Here is a 21,447-nt window from a genome sequence, read left to right as displayed (position 1 = left end):
GTGGGGTACAGCACACCGTGGTATGTAGGATCACAGGAGCTTTGACTTACCAGTGACCGCCCAGTGTGCTGTTAAGGGAACCTTCTTCAGAGTCCCCAACAGCACACAGCCTTTACCAAGCCTTCTCTAGGGACAGCAGTATACCACCATCCTAAATGGTTGCCAGAATTGCTGGCGATGTCTTCCCACTTCATCCCAACAAGTCACAATGTGTCTGTTGTTGAGTCTATAGACCCACATGGTAACTCTTCAGAACAGAGAGGGCCAGCATGGCGCTCCTGTGGTTTATCTCCTCCAAAAGAATAAGGACGCAATTGTGCACTAAAGGGGGCCTCTGAGCTTGATGCAGTAGTTTCCAAAGCATTTCCGTCAGCCACAGAAATCCTCATCAACATAATTCTCATGTGGAAGTCTGTGTGGAAAAGGTATCTTTGAGACAGGCTCTCACTCTGTAGCCAGGACTGGCCTTGAACTCACAAAGAGCTGCTTGCCTCTGTCTCCCAAGCACAGGGATTAAAGGTATTTGCTACCATACCTGCAATAATCAGAACCTTTAAAAACCAGAATAAAATGAAACAAACTTCTTTAAATCAAAGTTGCACGAAGACATAGGGTCCTCAAGTCTCAAAGTACTAACAGAACATGCTTTCTGCTTCCCAATGTAGCACAGGTACCACCCTGACATAAGCATATGTTGGGCCATACACGGTGAAAGGCCTAATAATTAATATCTGTGAGGTTATAGGAATTGACTCAAGGAATACTAAGGCACAGGTATTGAGACCATCCCATTTTACAACTGAGCAAGCAGGCACACAGGTAAACCAGCATACCCAAGAAAAGTGACAGAACTGAGCTTTTAACCCTAATTTCTCTGACTTCCAAGTAAGGGCTTTAGCCACTGTGTTCCTGGTCTCTTGGGTATGGATTATGGGACTTCAGACCACTCCCATGGACAGTCCCGTGACTATCTGGAACCCCTTTTAAAGAAGATTGGTGGGGATGAATCATAAAATATTGTCCCTGAGATCAGTCTCATATGCATACAACTGTGCATCCCTGTTACAAGGAGGGCCACTTGTTGGTTCCAGTTGCTAGGACCAGAAATAATCACACAGAAACTGTATTAATTAAATTATTGCTTGGCCCATTAGCTCTAGCTTCCTATTCGATAACACTTACATATTAATTTAACCCATTTCTATTAATCTGTGTGGCCTTGGTTTACTGAATAGTCTCATCCAGCTCCTGCGGGGCTACATGGCTTCTCTCTGACTCCACCTCCTTCTTCCCAGCATTCAGTTTAGTTTTCCCCCACATAGCTCTGTTCTACCCTATCAGGTCAAGCCAGTTTTATTTATTCATTAATGGTAATCACAGCATACAGAGGGAAATCCCACATCACAACCCCTTTCCTCTTTAAATAAAAAGAAAGGTTTTAACTTTAACATAGAAAAATTACATACAACAAAACAGGTATCAACAACTTCCAAAACTTGAGAATTGACAAAGACATCTTGCTGCCTAGATAGTCACCCAAAGCTCTTCCGTACCATTGGGCAATCCATCTTCAGCCTAAGGCCCATAGTATCCATCACTTTCTTCTATATCCTGCAGAGTGTCTAGCAGACTCTTTCTATTCTTTTATGAAGCAGGAACCCTGAAGGACAGTCTCACCTTTAGGCAAGTTCAGCAGTCATTTCTCTGTGGGTCCTGCATGTCCAGTTTATCAAGTAGTCCAGGCAAGAGCAGTTTCTTGCCCAGATGGCTAACCAACTTCATAAGGAGCCTCTTTGATGCCCATCTTCCTCTTGAAGTGATTGGTGCTGTCAGGAGCAGATGTGTCTCATTGTCATGAAAATTCCTAAGTTCGTAAAACATTTTAAACACCATATTCTGTAGTCTTTGAAAGGTTTGGAGAATGCCTATTCATCTGAAATATATCTATATAAATCTAGAAAATCTAACTAACATGACTACAAGCTTTACTATTATATATAATTATCTATTAACCTATATTTTTAACTATACATTTTTAAATGAGCTGCACATACAATACCTTAATTAAGGTCATAAATACATATACACAATATAACAAAATTGACCTTAAATTTGTACCAATAAGCCAAGATCCATACCAATGCAAATCTCTATAGCATATTCTCTTTTAAATGTAAACAAACATTTATAAACAATATTTGAGAATATGGACATAGTTCTTCTCCAAACTGCTTCCTGGTTTTTGTTGGGCAACATAATTTTTTAAGGATGTTCAAGGCCACCTTTCAGGGGGTTTTGTCCATCAAACCACATTAGTCTGGAATGATTCCATAGGTTCTCATCTTCTGTGAAAACAAAGAAGAACCTCTTTTCCAAAGTAATATATCCTTAGACCCAAATTCTGAAATCAAGGTACCTTTAAAATATATATATATACTGGCTTATTTTAGCAATCCCCAGAATCAAGTGTCTCCCTGCAGTCAAAAAAATTCAAAGAACAATAGTATACATAATCTACACTCTCTTGCATATTACCTCTTTATGTGGCTTATTTTTCTTTACTCCTTTTAATCTATGACTGTCTGGACTCTGTCTCTTTAAAGACTTTGCTTTATTTTTTCTCTTTATAACTCTCTATACTCTTTCTTCTCTATCTTAAGTCTATGCACATTTATCCAACACTGTGACCCACTTAGAGGTCTATATCCGTCTGAATCTGTCTTTATTATGAATCTGTGATTCTTTACTGTCTAGGAATACTTCTTAAAATGTTAAGCACTTCTTAAAAACTTAAAATGTGGCATTACTAAAGTGTATATGGCACTGCCTGCTTGCCCTGCCCAGCCCAGCAGAGCTATTTGCTGCCTCTGAGAGCCATGCTCACAGGCCCATTTTTAGGCACACAGACAGTCTATGTTGCCATTAAGGAAGTTGTAGCACTCTGTTCAACACTGTGACCTATTTAAATGCTCCATAGCCAGACCTCCAGAGAGAGCCAGAAATCCCCCTGGCAGCATAGCCCAGAAAGTCAGCATTTCAAAGCTGCAGCTTTTCTGCTACTACTGAATCAGGAAAACCTCTCTTAAAAGGAGCCACAGCATGCCACCAACAAGCAAAGCCCATTTGGTAAAATGAATGCAGCTAAACTTTGTTTTGTAGTGTCTAGGATTCCTTTCCAAGCCCTCTCAAGTTTTAAATGGATTTTAGCTGGCCACAAGGATGCCAATTTGTTGTAAGGAGGCCACCTATTGGTTCTGGAAGAGAATTGAACATCTTGAGTATTGGAACATGGTCTAAAGAATGATGCATGGTTTAACAACACTGTGGGGAACTGTGAGAGAGGCTCCAGGAAGAAAGGCAGGCGGAGGGCCTTTACCTCAGGTGCATTCTCTTCCCTGGATTGTTCTCTGGTGTAATTTCTTGTCCCTTGTGTTTACAATTGAATTTACATTCAATTTATAAGACACGCTCATTCTTGTTGGATGTCAGAACGTAGCTATAGAACCCAAACTGGTCAGTGTACCCTGAATCTGGATATGGCCTTCTGCCTTGCTTTCATGCTTTCCCAGATCTAACCAATAGTATGTACCAAGTAATTGTGTTTAAATTGGTCTGTCCTGGGAAAGTTCTAAGAAAGGGCTGTTGATAATTAGTATGTGTTTACTGACATTTATTTACATGTTTTTCTGAACCAAACAACCTTCCTTGGATCATTGCTTTCATTGTTTCATAACTCTATAAAAGTACACTGAACCTGAAGTAAGGCTGTCTACATCATTAGACTATAGTCCATCTCATTCTTTCAGGCCCTAAGATCTCAGGTCCAGCAGACAAGGATCTGCATAGGTTGAGAAATGTCAACACAGAGGTTTAATGCTTTTCTTTCCTTTTTTCTCCTTCCTTCCTTTTCTTCCTTTTCCCTTCCTTCATCCCTCCCTCTGTCTTCTCTTCATCCTTCTTTTTTTCCTTCCTCCCTCCATTGTTCCTCTGTCCTTCCTTTTTCCTTCCTTTCTTCTTCCCTCCCTCCCCCTCCATTGTTCTTCTGTCCTTCCCCCTTCCTTTTTTCCTTCCTCCCTCCATTGTTCTTCTGTCCTTCTTCCTTCCTTCCTTCTTTCCAACAGCTTTCTTATTGTATGTAAGATCTACTCAGTAAGAGCTGTTGGTTACCACCAAGGTATGCATGCCACTACTACACCCTTAGAGTTATCCTGCCATGCTGGTCATTGCTGTGGTTCATAGGAATCATAACTGCTTAGGACTACTTCTTGCTTCCCTCCGTTGAATGCTTGCATGCTGTCTCATGGTATTATAATAGCTAGTCCTCAAGGAAGAGACATTCACTTCAGTTCCAGCTCAGGGGCTTTGACTCCGTTTCTGAAGTACATAGTGGCTTCAGAATAAAGACTAAACTTCTACCTCCTGAGGGCAACCAACCCAATAGTAAAAGCCTGTAATGTTTCAGGAGTCCCTTGAACAACCTAAACCAACAATTTTTAAAGAGTTTTTATGCCTAGTGTTGCTTGGAGGTTTTTGTTTTGTTTTGTTTTATGTTTTGTTTGTTTGTTTGTTTGTTTTTGGTCATCTTTGGCTCTTGATGAGAATATTATCAGCCCAGATGAGGAAATTTCATTTAACCCGTACATATATATTTATACAGAGACTTACCCCTGTTAGCAGGTGTTTTTAACTCTCCTCTTGTCTGTATTTATCTCTCTCACACCTCCCTAATTAACCCACAATAGTGTGTATATCATAGTCTCTTACATTTATTGCTTTGTAGTATCTTATGGTAAGAATGTACCACAGTCTGTATATCCATTTACCTGTTAGTAGATTCTTGTATTATTTTCCAGTCCCAACTCTTAAGAATAAAGTACCATCCTGGTCCACAACTTCAACAAAGTCCCCTGTTTTATGAGAGGTCATGCCAGTACTCAGAATTCCAGAACCCCAGAAGCAACGCTGGCACCCAGACCTCCAGAGGCCACACCAGTACCAAGAACCCCAGCAGTTACTCAGGTACCCCCAGTGGAGGTACCCTACCACATTAGAGGACTCACCAGTCACCAGTACTGCAAACCACTCAGGCCAGAAGACCAGAGAGAAAACATAAACAGAGGGGGGGAACACCCATCTAACAAAGACAAACTCAGAAGGTTGCATCTAAACTTATAATCACCCAAAACCTAGATGCCTAGAGGCCAGTATAAGAACACAATCAACAACAGACAGGGCAATATGGAATCACCAGAGACCAGCTATCCTCTGACAACAGGCCCTGAATATTCCAGTACAGCTGAAACACAAGAAAAAGACCTTAAAACTAACTTTATGAATATGGTAGAGGTCCTTAACTGGGAAATGAATAAATCCCTTAAAGAAGCCAGGAAAACAGAAACAAACAATTAGAGGAAATGAATAAAACTATTCCAGACCTGAAAATGGAAATAGAGGCAATAAATAAAACACAAACTGAGGGAAGTCCGGAGATGGAAAATCTAAGTAAGCAAAGTAAAACAGGAACTATAGATGCCAGCATGACCAAAAGAATACAAGAATTACAATGCAGAATCTCAGATGTAGAAGATACCATAGAAGGAATTGATAGATCGGCCAAAGAAATTTTTAAATCTAAAATATTCCTAACACAAAATATTCAGGAAATGTGGGACACTATGAAAAGACCATGACTAAGAATAATAGGAATAGAAGAAGGAGAAGAATCCCAGCGCAAAGGTGTAGAGATTTTTTTTAACAAAATCATAGAGGAAAATTTTCCAAATCTAAAGAAGGACGTGACTATAAAGGTACACGAAGCTTACGGAATATCAGATAGTTTGAACCAGAAAAGAAAGTCTCTTTGCCACATAATAATCAAAACACTAAACACACAGAAAAAAATATTAAAAGTTGCAGGGGGGAAGGCCAAATAATATATATAGGAAGAATAATGCCTGATTAGAATAATTCCCAGCTTCTCATGAAAGGGCCTGGACAGAGGTCCTGAAGACTATAAGGGATGATACATGCCAGTCCATACTTCTATACCCAGCAAAACTTTCAATCACCATAGATAGAGAAAATAAGGCAATCTATGATAAAGTCGAATTTAAACAATATCTATGCACAAATCCAATCCTACAGTAGATACTAGAAGGAAAACTCCAACCCAAGGAGCTTAATTACACTTATGGAAGCACAAGAAATAAATAATTTCACACCAACAAAAGCAAAATAAGGAGGCATACACATACACACAAAACCAAACAAACAATTTTTAAAAATAACAGAAATTAGCAATCGTTGGTCATTCATATCTTTCAATATAAATGGACTCAACTGCCCAATAAAAAGACACAACCTAACAGAATGGATATGAGAACAGGATCCATCCTTCTGCTGCATACAAGAAACACACCTCAACATCAAAGATAGGTGTTATCAGAGAAAAGGGTTGGAAAATATACAACAAGCAAATGGACATAAAAAACAAGCAGGTATAACCATTCTAATATCTAACAAAATAGACTTCAAACCAAAATTAATCAAAAGGAAAAAAGAAAGATGGAGAAGGGCACTTTATGCTCATCAAAGGAAAGATCTACCAAGATGATCTTTCAGTTCTTAATATCTGTGCCCCAAATACAAGGATACCCACTCCTGTAAAGGAAACATTACTAAAGCTTAAATCATCCATCAACCGCCACACATTGATAGTGGGAGATTTCAATATGCCACTCTCATGAATAGACAAGTCATCCAGACAAAAACTAAACAGAGAACTATTGGAGCTAACAAACATTACTGAACCTAGCATATTTCCACAGAACATTTTGCCCATACCCAAAAGAATATACCTTCTTCTCGGAACCTCATGGGCCCTTCTACAAAAGTGACAACATACTCAGTCACAAAGCAAGTCTCAACAAATATAATAAAATTGAAATAACTCCCTGCATTCTTCCAGACCACTAAAGATTAGAGCAGGATTTCAAAAACAAGATAAACAAAAGAAATTCTACAAACTCATGGAAACTAAACAACTTTCTATTGGATCAAGGCAGAAAGAAAGAAATACTAAAGACTTCCTAGAATTCAATGAAAATTAATGTACAACATACCTAAACTTTTGGGACAAAATTAACGTGGTACTAAGAGTTCACCATGCTAAGTGCCTTCATAAAGAAATTGGAGAGATCTCATCCTAGCAACTTAACAGCACACCTAAAATCTATAAAACAAAAAGAAGCAAACTCACCCAAGAGGAGTAGAAGGCAGGACGTAAACTGAGGGCTGAAATCAATAAAATAGAAATAAACAGAACAAGACAAAGAATCAGTGAAACAGGAGTTGGTTCTTTGAGAAAATCAACAAGATAGACAAACCCTTATTCTAACTAAAAGACACAGAGAGAATATATCCAAGTTAACAACATCAGAAAAGAAAGAGGAGACATAACAACAGACACTGAGTAAATCATCAGGTCATACTTTAAAAAACCTGCACTTCACCAAACTGGAAAATCTAAGAGAAATTGATAGATACCACTTACCAAAGTTAAACCAAGATCAGATTAACAATTTAAATAGATCTATAAACTCTAAGGAAATAAAAGCAGTCATTAAAAGTCTCCCAACCATAAAACCCAGGGCCAGATGGATTTAACACAGAATTCTTCCAGACATTCAAAGAAGAGCTAAAGCCAATTCTCCTCAAATTATTCCACAAAACAGAAATTTTCTTATTAGTGCATTTTATGAATTCTTTATGTGTACTAGATTTAAATCTAAGATGTGTGACTTGCAAATATTTTTTCTTGTCTCTGGTTGTTCCTGTCTTTCTCACACCAGCACATTTGAAAGACCAGGTTTTAGTTCTGGTGATGACTGAGTTCTGGATTTTACTGGAGTTTTGCTCTTCTATCTAATTTTGTCTAGCTTCAAGTCAAAAAGGTTTCGCAGCTGACTTCTTGTGGAAGCACTTACTATTCGGTTTCATACATAGGCCTGTGGTTCACTTTAGGCAAATATTTAAGTGTGACGGGAGTTCTGGAGTGTGATACATTTTTGTTTACATGAATATTCAGTTGTTGGAGACTATTTTTTCAAATATCATTCTTTGAATTGCCTCTGTATAAAAAAATCTATCAGTTAATACATTCAGGTCTATTTCTGGACTTTCTGTTCTATTCTATTGATCTGCTTATCTATCTTGACAATAATACCAAAGCACTGAAATTACTATAACTTTAAAATAATTTTCAACTTCAAATAGTGCCATTTCTTCATCTCTAAAATTCATTTTCAAAGTAATATAGGCAATTTTTAAAAGACTGTACAGGTAAGGTGGTTCAGGAGGTCAAGGTCCCTGCTCCCAAGACTGACAACCTGAACAGAATCCCTGAGACTCACACAGTGGAAGAAGAAAACAGACTCTTAGCAAGCCTCCCTCTGACACACACCCCACACACATACACATGTGCTCATGTGCACACGCACATGCACACACATACACACATGCATGCACACATGTAAAATAAGTAAATGTAATTTTAAAATATTTTTTTAAACAGCCTATTGAGATTTTGGTTAGTTTGTATAAATTTGTTGGGGAAAATTCACATTTTAATAGTACTGAGTCTTTTGACCCATGCAAAACTACCTAAATCTCCCCCATTTCTATTTTTTAAAACTTCTACCAGAAATGGTTTACAGTTCTGGGTAGATCTTAAGCATTTTGTCAAATTTGTCCTAAGTATTTATTTTTGCAATGTTACTCTAATAATCTTGGTCTTAAATTTTCAAATTTCCAGATATTTATTGCAAAGTGCGACTTCTTCTTTTCGTTTAAGGGAAGATTTTAGGATTCTTAAGCAACCCCAGAAAGTGCTTTCCTGAGTCAGGAATAAACCCCGTCCAGTCATCTATAACCAGTCTGGAATAGTGAGGTATAGCTCACTCCCCTCTCCCACCTCAAGGATCAGCCTAATGTCACTTGACCTAATGAAGAATGGCCCTAGACTCACCAATTCCATGCTTTGACTAAAATTCCCACTAACAAGAAGAACATTTTGGACTGACTCCTCATGTTGTATTTTTCCATTTTAAAGCAAAAAGCCTCCCCATGGCTAGGGTGTACCAGCAAAAGGAATCTTACTCTAAACCTCCAGCTTTATCCTGCTGGCAGATCTAAATACAGCCATATGGTCCTAGAGGCCAGAGTGTTACAAATCCCACCTACAACAGGAAAGTCTTCGTTCCTGGGAGACCATATGTCTAATGATGCATCCCGGCCCTTTAATTTACACTGTGGTCTGCCAACAACTTGCTTTTCACTGGTCTGAGGAACACAGAAGGCGGCATAGCTAAAGGGACCCGCCGATGAATACTATCATGGAGGAGAGATGCAATTCTGGGACTCAGCCTCCACCCACTAACACATCTAAAACATCCTTCTGAATCCACATCAGTTTCAGAAGGAGGTATCTGAAACTTTAGTTTTCTCTGTTAATTATGATATTCTTCCTGTTAGTCCCTGTTCCTTGGTTTTAACTTTTATTTTCTTACATTGATTCATCCAACAAATACACATACAGAAGGAATTTGTGTCTCAAAGTCAGGATAGCAGTGGGGATGGGAAAGAATAAACAGACTTAGAATAGAGCCAAGAAGATGGCTCAGTCTATAGAGGGCTTGTCAAACAAGCCTAAGGACCCAAGTTTGGATTCACAGCAACCACATAAGAAGTAAATCATGATGGTATACACCTGTAATGCCAGTCATGGGCAGATAGAGAGGAGGACCCCTGGGGCTTGCTTGCTATCCAGTCTAGCCGAATTGGTTCGTGTTGGGTGCAGAGAGATCCTATCTCAAAAACTAAGGTGGAGAAATGGCTCATCAGTTAAGGGCACTTGCTGCTTTTGCAGAGGACAATCACACATGCAAATACAGTTAAAATAAATATTTACAAAAATAAAGCTGCAAACAATCAAGGAAGAAACACAGTGTCAAATGCTGGTCTCCATATGTACATGTATGCATGTTCATGTTCACACATACTACACATAAACAGTACAGGTGTGTGCACAGAGAGAGAGAAAGAAAGAGAGAGAGAGAGAGAGAGAGAGAGAGAGAGATTGGTAGCACAGGATTCTCACACATTGTGGAGGAAAGAAAGACAAAAGCACACTATAAATACATACTTACATACAGAACACTGTACTTTATGAGCTGCAAAGCACATTCAGTTAACAATTATTTCTTTATTCAGAAGAAGAGACTGCTGTGGAGAGTGGGGAGTAACCCTGCATGGCTTCCCAGAAGACAGACAAACATTCAGTCTGAATTAGGTAAACGGGAGTCACCTTACAAGGAAAGAGTTTCTGTTCTGCCTGATCCTTCCTTCGGAGCATCATCAATTATATACAAGGAACCTGGAGAATATGTGGTAGATATCTATGGTGGGTTAATATTTTCCAAAGATGACCAACTTCTCCACCAAGAGATGGGATCACTTCTCCCCGTAGCCCTTTGCATTCAAAGGAGGAGAGACAGAATGCAATGTTATAAAAGGAGAAGGAGGAATAAAGGGGGTAGACTGGATAAAGGGGAACATGAATGAGGAGGGATCACTAATACTAAAGACCTTCTGAAAGATTATGTGAAAAGCTAATACTTAAGAAGTTTCCAAAATATTAACATATACATATATTTTTTTCTCTTTTTTTGTTGATTTTTATTGAGCTCTACATTTTTCTCTGCTCCCCTCCCAACATATACATATATAAAGAGTTTAAATGGAGTTGCCCTCAGGTGGGCAACAGTGCCCCTATTAAACACCCCAGACTAACAAGTAGAAAGTCCAGAGTCAGGGAAGGGCTATCCCTGTTAGAGTTGCTGGCCAGTGAGATCCCATAGACACCCACATGTAACAGGCTATGGCTATTGCTCTGGGTTACTCTCTGAAATATGACAGTAAGATCTTGTTGCTGACAATACCACATACTTGAGTCATAGGACACACACATACACGCATTAAGCTGGCAATGACCTGGAATCTTATTAAAACTGACTAGTTTTCATAGTGCTGGAAGGTGCTCTGTGTGTTCTCAGAGGTGAAAAGGGATCTTCTATCTTATTCAACTCTGAACCCTTCGAGATGTACTAATGACCTGCCTACTGGTGCAATAGTGGCAGGAAGGGTCTAGAAGTAACCAACTTTACTACTGATTTAAAGACTGCTCTACAAGATAGAACCCAAGCCTGGTAGAGTCATCAGGACCAAGAATCTGTGGCTAGGACAGGTCATGGCCCTAGGAGAGAATCTACTACCATTATGATGCTAAAGGGATTAGTTGTATTAATCCAACTCCTAAGGACTTCTTGTTACACCAATACATTAGTACATCTCTCAAGTTTTGGTTGTGAGCTTAGCCTTTAGCGGCTGAGTCATCTCTCCAGCCCTAGCACAGCTCGCAGACCTCATCAGAGATGCTTCTTTTTTGCAATATGATTCTTAACACAGAGATCCCCAAGTGATCAAGGCGCAGAGAGTAAATGGGACATTTTATCACACACACACACACACACACACACACACACACACACACACACACACATACACACACACACCATCCTCCCAAGGCTCAGATGACACTGAAGAAGAGGGGGTGGCAATACTTTAAGAGCCAAAGGCAGTGAATTACGACACTAGATGGGTGGCTCTCAGACACAGCGGGGCAGATGTACATATGAATGCACCGTCGTTGTAACAGCAAGACTTGAGTAAACTCAAGCTAGACAAAAATTTCCAAGTGGAGGGTGGAGCTGGGCACAAGGTCCTAGCCCTAGCTGAGAAGCTGTGGGCATTAGCCACCAGGAAGGAGAGAGTTAGCTTTCTTTAAGGGTGTGGACCGTGGTAGGCCTAACACGTCCCAGTGAATGGCGACACACCTCAAAGAATCTAGGTGGCATTACTGGGTGGGGGTCAGTGGGTCTTTCAAAGAAAATGAGGACACAAACTTGGGTGAGCATGGGATGGGCAGGGGACCTGGAAAGAGGTGTGGAGAGGAATGAAGGCGACTAACCTACAATGTATGAAATCCCTAAAGAAGCGGTAGAGATTGTAATAGCGAGTTGAGCATTGCTTCTGAATGGGAACTAGGTTTTGTGACTTTGGCTAACAGAGTGTAGCTGACAAAACACCACCGTCTTGGTTCCTTCTTGTGTGCGCTTCAGAAGGCAAGAGTGATGCCGTGCTTTATAAAGAAAGGTGGCTCTTTCGGGTCATAGACTGGGTGACACATCTTACAAGGGCCTCACAATACATCATGACTGGCTTTGGAAAAAGCAGAAGGTGAACAGGCATAGGAACGTACAGAACTAACAAATCACGAGGGCAGTCTCACTTCCTAATGGCCCACTCTTCAGATGACTAATCCAGTCCTGAGAGAAGGCATTAATCCTCCTTAATTTAATTGCCTCTTGGAAACACCTCCTCCCCTCTTCACCACAACAGCAATCGAATTCAGCATCCTTTTAGAGGGGACAAACCATAGTAACTTCTTACAGCATTAAGCTAACAATCCAAAAACAAAATTTCATTTTCTCTCTGTTACCTGGCACATACATGTGGGAGCCCTGAACTGCCCTCTGCGTGTTTCCTCCTCTTGAGTGCTCTTCGTGAGGGAAGCCTTCCTCAGCCACGCCGAGAACTTACAACCAAGTCCCAGGGCTCTGTAATGAGAGAACAATGCCTGGGTAGTCCGCGCTTCCCAGCTCCAGCCATCATCTGATTGCAGTTCAGACCTGCTCAGTTGAGCTCTCCCCCAATTTCTGACCCACAGAAGCCAGGAAATACAATAATTAGGATTGTTTAAGTCACAAAAGCATTAGGGTGATTGGTTAGACAGCAACAGAAAAGCAGGGCAAAGGGGTAAGAAAAGGGGACCATACCTCCCCACAGAAGGAAGCAGAAAAGCCCACCCTCCGTTTGGCAACATGCCAAAACATACCTGAGAGTATTGGTTTTGATATGAAACAGCATGTAACACAAAAACGAGATAGCTCCAACAATGTATAGCATAGTTACGTTCATACCTACTAGGACAACTGAACAGGACAGGCTGAACCAGCAAATATGGGCCCTGCTCTTTCAAGTGAAGAAACAGCCCCAATATTATTGATAGTTTAAAGAGACTTTAGCTTTGGAGCCTGCCCTGGAACTAACTCTTGAAGACCAGACTGACCTCCACAGAGATCCACCTGCCTCTGCCTCCCGAGAGCTGAGATTAAAGGTGTGCACCGCCACCACCCGGCGTTAAAGAAAGTTTCTTAAGAGTGCGTTGCAGGTCCTGACATCTTTGACCTCTTGGCTCTAACAATCCTCCCACCCTGGTCTCCCAGGTGCCTGAACTAGGGGTTCACAATACTACGTCCAGGCTCTGCTACTTCAAACCCATCAGAACAACGCTTTATATCGGGTTTGGTTGTATAAATAAATGTCCGTTCATTATTCATTTATTCATTTATTTGAGGTAGGGTCTCACTTTGTAAGCTATTCAGGACTCAAATTCACAATCCTTCCACCTCAACCTCCACTGGGCTATGATGGCCAGTGTGTGCCACACCATGTCTAGCTTGGGAAAGTGTATTATTCACTGAAAACCTAGTGTGTCGCTGGTGTGGCATTACATTCTTTCCAACTCCAAGTCCACTTTGCTTCTAAATAACCCTAGGAGGTAGTTGCTCTTGTCATTCCTGCAGGTAACCACAGGCAGTAAGCGCGACTAAGAAACTTCCAGGAAGTCGTAAGTGGTGCGGACATAAAGGCCCACAGTCTGGCTCCACGGCACTGCAGAGCTCTGTGCGCTACAAAACTCTCAGAACAAGGGACCCGAAGGAATGACATGGGACTAAAACTTAGCTCAGTTGTTTTCAATCTCTTATCAGCACGCTACCAAAAGACGACTGAGACAAATAATCTTCCAGAACGACGAGCAAGCAAACAGAACAATAATTGCAGGGTTAAGAGGGGAAAGGGAAGGATCCAGAGCCCAGCCTCTCTCTATTAACATTATCCATTCTTCCAAAGGCTAGAGGAAATGCAGAACGCAAACACATACCAGAAGAAAACAAAGTTATCACTGGGTAATTGGTGTCCTTTACAGGAAATAAGGGTGCCAGCGAGAATGTCCTTCCAGGATATTATCTTGGGTTTTCCTCCTTTGGATCCGTCTTAGAACTGCATGACTACATGCATTTGGTTCAGCACCTCTTTCTGAGGCACACTTCATTATATATTAATTTAGATCTGCCTAGGGAAGGATTACCACTGAGACATCAGAAGAGGTGAGCATTAGAGCTGTAGCTGATCACCCTGTCTCCTGTGTTTCTCCCTCCACTCTGAAGTGCGGTGGGTTCTACTCACACATTTGTCACTAGAAATGGGGCTGTCTCCAGTATGTCCTTATTTCCCTCCCACGCCTCCCTTTCTTTGACAGCCCTGGGAATTCGGACGGCTCTGAAGTGTGAGGGGTGGGTGGGAGTTGCTATCCAAAATCCTCCATCCCAAACTGCTCCAAGCTGCTGTAGATTCCCCACCCCACCACCCTCCACACCGACCAAGGCAAGAGCACAAAGAGCTCCATGTGTTGAAATTCATTTCTCCTTTATGCTCATCCTCCGAAGGAGCACAGTACGGTTAGATGATACGGTCACCTGATGAAGGGTTAGTGAGTGTGTAATTGCTCCCACAGTATTTTCAGAGTGATGCTCCTGCTGGAAGGAACCAAGTTTGCTAGAAAGAATCTCACTAAGCCACCCAAAGCCTGTAATTCCATCCATCCATGACCATTTTACTAGCATCCCAAAGACTCTGGAGCCATTTATCCCCTCAGCCTCACTTCAGGCAGGCCAGCAAGCTCAAGTGTTGATGGTCTCTGTCTCTGAGGGTGAACAGCTGCTGACATTAGTGCTGATGACTCTGGAACCTTCTTTTCTACAGCAGAATTTGCTAATATTTAGATAAGATCTTCGAGGTCTGGATTATAGACAAAACCTCTCTGCTGTAAAAGATCACGTTCGTAGAGTGGGAGGGATCCTACAACTCTTGATTTCTGCTTGAAGAAATCTTTTTACCTGAGAAGTTTTCACATAACCCCGTGAAAACTATTGTTACACAAATAGGCATACAAATGAAACATTTACTGGTTATAAACCATAAATTTACTTCACAATTCTTTGTTAGGCATACAGTTTTACCATTTAAAATGAACACAAATCTACACGCTAACAAGATGGTTATGCTCTTTGGCTTTCACATAAAGAATAGTCCCCTTGCTGAATACTTGACACTGTAAGACAGCATATCTTCAACATATTCAGAGTTGATTAATATTTGACTTTATAATCAATAGGGACATTGCTACCTTATATAAATATGTAGTACAAAATGGCAGAAATATGTTTAGAATGCCATTGCAGGCAATTTTAGAACTTCTACCTCAATCCCAAGCCACGGTTCACTTAACAGCTTTTTTGTGGAACTCAACCCAGCAATTCAAAGAGGGATCTTTAAAATTTTTATTCCAAAGATACAGTAATTTGACACACACTGAAGAACTATGGTAGGAAAACATTAAAAGTCTTTTCAATAATTAAATCATTCTGTTTCTATAAGAGCAGAAAATTATATGCAAGGTTAAAGGGGAAATACAGTGCACTTCACAGCATGCCAGGATTAAATCTGAACTGAGGTGTTGTGGCAGCTTCTCTTATTGGTATTACATGGAATGGCTGCATACACAGAGCAACATTGAACACACAATGTTGCATGTTCAAAACAAGGGTTGCACGGAAGTCATGTATGACCACCCAAGTGAGAATTCACAGACACCTCTTGGATTCATTACACATGTGATCTTGAATTAGGTTTTCATGGTTGTGCTTCACAAACATACAGCTGCCAGATTTTTCCACATGGAAATTTTCAACCCCATGGCCCCTTACGCCCTTGCAAGTCACAGCTAAGGACGACATTCTCTATTTCACAACTCATACAGCTGAAAATAGAATTTCTGTGAGTGCTAGCTACTGCTCTTCCCATTCCCCCCCACAATGCACAGCGACTAGGCTAAGCTTACCTGTGGTGAGGTGGCCTACCGATGCATACAGTCAGCCTTGGTAGACAGGGTCCTGTCCAAGCTCTCACCGGTACTAGCATCCCTTTTAACCAGAACTCTGCCAATTTTCCACTGTCTCAGCATTTATATGAGTTTTTCTTCTTCACCACCTCCCCCTCTAATTTCCATGACTTTGCCTAGAGAGTGCCAGCGCTTGAGGGAATTGGGCTCCTCATGTCTCCAAGTTCGGCTCAGCAAGAATACGCAAGGCTTCTATGAGAGTCTCCCTACTGTGCGCCCTTGTTAGGACTGAATTACGGGAGTCATAGCATGGATACCCAAAGTGTGGGAAACGCTTCCAGAGTGGATACACGGAGACTTCCGGTTCCTTCCTCGTTTCCGCCCACGGGATTTTCACTTCCTCTGGGAAGCACAGGGTTAGTAGTCTTTCCAGTTCACTCCCTTTGGAAGGTAGTTTGGTGAGGAAAGAAAGCCTTGGTATGCCTGCGGCTCCACAAGGCAGTTCCAGAAGGAGACAGCAGTGTTCTGGACTCTCCAGTCCGCTTCTGGGAAGCCAGGCAGGATTAAAGGATGGGCTCTGCCCGTGTCTGCCATCACTTCCTTCCAGTCACTCAGAATACAGAAGGGTTTTCCGTCTCTTTGCATTTCTTTCCCTGGCTCTACAATTTTAGCATTTTATTACCGCCAGTTAAGCCCTCCGTTTTGTCACTATAAACGAACCACTCACGGCACAAATCGCTCAGTTTTACTATGATTTACTTCTCAGACTTTGGGGACAGAATTGGCATTGGGTTAGTCTTTCGGTATCTATCTCCATTGTTGCCTCACGCACAAGAGGAATGCATCATTGTGGGCCTGACATTATCTCTTTTCTCATATTTATTTTGTGAGCTATTTTATGTATATTTTTTATTCCTTCCATGTTACTCAATGTAACTGGCAACCCTGGGAACATACACTTACTACAGACCCACCGGGTGCTTCTCTCCTTCCCAACATCGTTCTAGTGGGATAAGCTGGTAGGCAGTCAGGAAGATTCTTAAACAAGCAACAAACAAACAGGTCTATTAACACATTTTTTTCCCCACTGGTGAAATACCTGCAAGTAAGTTTATGCAGAATAGAGACTTTTTCAGCTTACAGTTTTAGAGGGTAGAAGTCTAAGTTTTATTCAATCCCTTATGTCCACGGCAGATCACAAGAGAATACAGCTCTGAACCAGCACTGGGTTTGGCGTTTATAACATCTTGCTTTTAGGCAAAAACTCCCTTCAGGCCATTTAGTATGTCCTTCTGAGGAAAGGGTCCTCACTGACCTAAGGATGGGTCTTATTCCACACCTGTTAAAGGATCCATTCCACCTCCCTGTATGACCACACTGGACACCTGTTCTGGTTTGGCTTCTGTGGCTGTAATAAACATGGTGACCATCTATGGTTTCCATGTAGTGGAAGGGTTTGTTTGTTTGTTTATTGGAAGGGTTTATTTTATCTTACAGCTCCAAGTAACATTTCATCACTGAGGGAAGTCAGGGCAGAAACTCAAGACAGGCATTTATGGAAGAAGAGACCACAGTGGACAGCTACTTCCTGCCTGGTTCCCTCTGGCTTGTTCAGTTACCTTTCTGTTAAAGACCCAACCCTCTTGCCTACCGATGGTACTGCCCACAGTAGGCTGGGTCCTCCTACATCAGTCAAGAAAATGCTCCAGAGACACGCCCACGGGCCATCTGAGGAAGACAAGTCTTCAACTAAAGTTTCCTCTTCACAGATGTCTTTAGTTTGTATTGAGTCAATAATAAAAATTAACTAGCATAAGACCAAATTCCCTTTGGTAGAGGGGAAAATGATTACAGAGAAAATCCCAGTAATTTTTAAACATATAGATTACAAAGTCAACTATGGAAATTGAGAGGAGAAAGTAGGAGGATAAAGTGGTGTCTGCAGTTCCCTGTAGATAATTCAATGATTGGCTCAGTTGTCAGAAAGAAAAATGTAGTAAATAAAAGACAATGGAGAAATCCAATTTACAAGCTCAGAGTGAGGTTTACATGGAGTGATTGCCAATCTGTAACGGGACAGTCTCTTTTCAAAACTCCTCTGGTTACAAGCAGCGCAATTCTACTTAGAGTCCCTCTAGTGAGAATAGGACCTGGGGGCCAACAGTGATGAGACAGCCACTTCACAGTCGGAGGAGAAGAAGGAAGTCACTTGGGACAGACAGCCACTTCACAGTCGGAGGAGAAGAAGGAAGTCACTCGGGACAAGCACATAAGCAAGAATGTGCAGGACAGATGCCCAGGATGTCTCAAGGTGTCTTCTCACACTTCTGTGTCTGAGTCTGTTCTCCCCATCCTCTGTTCTGCCTCCCTGCCAACTTACCTGACACACACTCCAGCAGAGACAAATTCAATCCCCCAACATGACTTGTCCACCTGTTCTAGTGCCCATCTTCAACACCACCTTGCCAGGCAAATCTCTGGATCTCCGTGCTTGACTTTGAGAAGTACCTTAGGAGTTACATATGCTTGCTAACCAGAGCTCAGAGGCAGGCAGACTTCTACGAGTTCAAGGTCATCTTGATCTATGTAGTGAGTTCCAGCCAAGATCTCACAATAAACCAAGGGAATAAGAGGAGAAAATAGAAAGTGCCAGAGGTGAGAGAGACAAGAAAACACACCTACTAATTTTGGGGGGGGGTTGTTGTTTTTGTTCTTGTTTTTTAGTTTCAGTGCTCTTTGAACTTACTGGTTTTAGGAACATTGTTTTATTTATGGTGTGCTTGTCATCTAGTTGAAAGACTAGAACATTGGAGCCATCCTTTACCTGTTGAGTGATAATGAATGCATGCATCAAACCACCCTCTGCAAGATACAGTCACACAGACAGACGTAGCGATAATCAGAATAACACAAAGTAACAAGTGCTAACGAGGATACAGAAAAGCTAGAGTGCTCATGTATTACTGAGAAGAATGTAAAATGGCCTATTTCATTTGGAAAACAGTGTGGAAGTCTCTTTATAAATGTTGAATATGTCACATGTAGTAGCCACGCCCTTCAATGACAGCACTGGGAAATAGAGGCATTTTTCAACCCCATCATTTATCAACTTGTATGAACAGATAAACAAAATGACATCGATTCACACAATGGAAAATAATTAAAAAACAAACTGGAGAGAAATGTAACAATGTAGGTGAAGCCCAAGTACACAGAGTAATGCTAAATACCAAAGACTCCATGCTATGCCATGTCATTTCTGTAACTATTTTCTCCCAGCGACTCTACAGAAACGGAGGGTGGGTATGAGAACAGAATACCAGGAAAAATGAGCACAGGGGGCACTGCAGGGAATACCCCAGAGTTAGATTGCTGTGGTGTTGGCACAACTATAAAGACCCTAAAGAATCACTAAATTAGACACTCAAAATTAATGCATTTTATGACTTACCAACTATACTGTCTTCAAAAATCTGTAGGACCAAAATGACCCACGTAAATTACCTGTGACTACCAAATCCTCCTAGCCAATCAATTGCCTTCCTCTGCTTTGGAACAGATTTATACCTGGACCACTGAAAGTTTCACATCTGCCATACAATCCAACAAGTGAGAAAATGAACCTCACAGAATCAGAGGGATGAGCCTATTTATTCTGGACTTTAAAGACCAGCTGAATTACACACAGATAACATCACCAGGGACAGCTCAGATGGTATCCAGTGTGGTGGCCTGGTCTTCATCTCTGCGGCCTGCGTGACTAGAAAAGACATTCTCCACAATATGGACAACTCACTTATCTAGAGAGGTATTACACAGGGTTATGATATGGACCATTTGCTTGCCTGAGAAAATAGAACCAGCTGGTCATTTAGGCATTCATAAAAACTACAGCGTTGTAATTGGCTGGTGCAGAATGTAACTTCACTGTACAGAAATTGCTGAACGTTACATCCTTCACTGGCTATGCCATGATGTTCCATAACCTCTTTAACATAATCTTTCCCACTGTGAGTATGGGGACTCATTCCATGACAAGTATGTGGAGTTGGAAGACAGCTTCGGGGAGCCGGTTCTTATCCTTCACACTGTCAGAGGCAGGGTCTCCCTTGCTGTCCACTGACTTCACTGTGAACTCCAGGCTGGCTAGCCTGTGCGCTTCTGCATGCTCCTATCTCTGCCTCCCATCTTTATCCCATGGAGAAAGGACAGAGAAGACGTAAAGATTTAAAAAGAAGCCAAAATATTTCTCAGTATTGAAGTGGTTTGAATGAGAATGACCCAAATCGGCTCATATATTTGAATACTTGGTCCCAGATGGTGGAACTGTTAGGAAGACTTAGGAGGTGTGGCCTTATTGAAAGAGGTGTGTCATTAGGGGTGGGTTTTGAGATTTCAAAATAGCAGCCTCATTCTGAGTTAGTTCTCTCTCTCTCTCTCTCTCTCTCTCTCTCTCTCTCTCTCTCTCTCTCTCGTGCTCATGCTTAAGGATTAAGGTGTTAGCTCTCAGTTACTGCTCCAGCACCATGCCTGCCAGCCTGCTGCCATGCTCTCTGCCAAGATGGTCATGAACCCTCACTGTAAGCCTCTGAAACTGTAAGGCCCAAATAAACTCTTCTATAAGCTGCGTTGGCCATGGTACTTTATCATAGCAATAGAAAAGTAATCAAGACAAGTGACTAGTCTCCTTTTTCCTTGATGGTAATGGAAAGACCGTGGTGAGGAAATATATAGTTTTAAATAACTGCAGGACAGGAGATGGATCTGTGGGCAAAGAGGCTTGCCATGTAAGCCTGATAGCCTGAGTCTGGATTCGCCTGGAACCCATGTGATTGCACACATCTGTAAGGATGGCACTCCTACTTTGAGATGGAAGGCAGAGACCGGACAAGATGCAGAAGTGCACAGGCCAGTCAACTTGTGGGACACAGTGGCGTCAGTGGACAGCAAAGGAGACCCTGCCTCATACAAGGTGGAAGATCAGGATCAACTCCCCAAAGCTGCCTTATGACTCCACATACGTGTCAGGGAATGAGTCCCCACACTCACAACTGTAGCATACACCACACACACAACAACATGGTTATACCTTCATATCTTATAGAAACGTTTTAGGTCAATAAAAAACTTACTTGTGTCCATTTAAAACACCACCACAATCCCTGGCACTCACAGAGAATTTGAAGGTATGATTTAATATAAGGGCTTTTTCGAGTCTTTTACCTTTTCACTTTTTCCAGAAAGTTTTTTTTTTGCTAAAATAATGTGTCTTTTGTAAGCTTTTACTTAATTCCCTAGCTGGTTCA

The 21,447-nt window shown here is 41.4% G+C and overlaps 1 long non-coding RNA gene across 1 annotated transcript in view; it reads right to left on the bottom strand.

Moving 5' to 3' along the window:
* Positions 1-1,337: 1,337 nt before the first annotated feature.
* The window catches only part of LOC146894900 (uncharacterized), a 61,964-nt gene continuing 41,854 nt past the window's right edge, over positions 1,338-21,447 (bottom strand). The window contains exons 4-5 of the long non-coding RNA XR_015001127.2: positions 12,617-12,734; positions 1,338-1,864 (exon numbers count right to left, since the gene is read on the bottom strand). This is a non-coding gene — a long non-coding RNA (uncharacterized LOC146894900). The remainder of the gene's footprint in view (positions 1,865-12,616; positions 12,735-21,447) is intronic.

Source organism: Myodes glareolus, chromosome 5 (assembly GCF_982192425.1).
Source record: "Myodes glareolus chromosome 5, mMyoGla1.1, whole genome shotgun sequence".
NCBI lineage: Eukaryota > Metazoa > Chordata > Mammalia > Rodentia > Cricetidae > Myodes > Myodes glareolus.
Note: the sequence above shows the minus strand (reverse complement) of the source record. Positions and strands in the feature narration are given on the sequence as shown.